The sequence below is a fragment of the Pteropus vampyrus genome, unplaced genomic scaffold (assembly GCF_000151845.1).
Source record: "Pteropus vampyrus isolate Shadow unplaced genomic scaffold, Pvam_2.0 Scaffold182, whole genome shotgun sequence".
Lineage (NCBI taxonomy): Eukaryota > Metazoa > Chordata > Mammalia > Chiroptera > Pteropodidae > Pteropus > Pteropus vampyrus.
In genome coordinates, this window is record NW_011888963.1 from 3,405,225 (window position 1) to 3,406,958 (window position 1,734).

A 1,734-nucleotide genomic window follows, 5' to 3' on the forward strand; every position below is an offset into this window, starting at 1 on the left:
TTTGTGCATTATGAGGAATCAAGGAGTGGATAATGGCCTCTGGAGAGGGCTAGCATGGTAATACCTTCCTTAGGAGAAGTTCAGATCCCAATGAAAAGAATGGGGAGGTGATGGGGGAAGGAAGTATTCAGTAATAAGGTTGAGGAGACCTGTTTACAATTGGAACATTAGATTATAAAGCAGCAGAGAGGCATTATTTTACATCAGACTTCATGCAATATAGTTAAAGAACCTAGAAAGATGATAGGCAAATCTCCTTTCTTCTTGCTCCCAGGGGACATAATTTATATTTAAGGATTTGTATTTGGTGGCATAGCTGAAGTTTTCACATATGTTTTAAAGCATTTTTTAAGGGATTTCAAATTATAATTTAAGCACATCTTCTGTGGTAAACATTTCATAGTTAAGTAGAACATATGATTGATTTAAGAAATTTGTTTATAGCTTATCCTTTCAGAATGCAATATGTTAAAAAGTGAGGTTTGCTGGTTAAGGACATGATCTCATTTAAAACATTTTTTTCATACTTTCATTTTTATTCTAATTAAAAAATATTGCTATTTAGAATATGTTCTTTTTGAGAAAGGCATAAAATTACAGGACATAAAATTATTTTTTAGATTTGCAACAGCTGTGAAAAAAGTTCAGTTTCTTGAATCTACTTTTGATTTTTAGTGGCAACTGCTTGCATCTTTCAGTTTTAAGTACAATAATGAAAGGAAAGCATATAATACCTATTTTAAGTGAACTGGGAGTACATTTTGCAGTTTTTGGTAAGAATTTACAAGCTAGCCTTTTTATTCTTATTTGAGATCTATAAAGTAATTTACATGCTACTTTTAGATTTTTTCATGTAAGAGGAGTTGAATAATCCTGTTTCTCAGTTTATAGGCACTGAGACAACATTTGGGAGCTAACAGGATCCATTGTTCAATGGATCTGAAAAATTTTAATCAAATATAGGTTTCATTTTACATGGCAAGATTTTTATGTTTGCCTGTACAAAAGTGAGAAGTATTATCAGAAGTAGTTATGATCACAGGCTTTGGAGTTTAACCTGAATCCTGGTTCCACCATCCTCATGGTAAGTGATCTTGAAAATCATGATTAATCTGCCAAAGCCTCAGTTGTATCAGATAGAAGATAAGGAAAATAATGGTGCCTACTTCACAATGTATTTATAAGAATTAAACAGGGTAAACATATAAAGTGAATAGTATAATAGTAATTACATTTTAGCTGTTTTTATTAAGATAAACAGATAACAAGTAAAGAAAGAAGGATATTTAACTCTTGGTGAAATGTGTCGGATTTTGATGGGAAGATAATGGTCTGGACATTATTTGACTATATTGAAGAGATTATTAGGGAATATTATTAGGGATTATTAGGGATTATTTAGATAGAGGGTGACATTAATAGGGATCTATATCCATCTATCCATTTTAGGGATCTATACAGTGGTTAGCAGTGGTTATAGCTTGATGGTATGGGAGGCTTTTATTTTTTTCCGTGAGCTTTTCTAAATTTTATACAGTGAACCAATGGGATTGTTGATTTTCATCATTTAATGATCGGTTCCCAATGGTTTATCATACTATAATATTTGCACTTATGAAATAATCTTTTTTATTATGGAAAAATATATGTAACATAAAGTTAACCATTTTAACCATTTTAAAATGTACAGTTTGGTGGTATTAAGAACATTTACACTGTAGTGCACAAAATAAT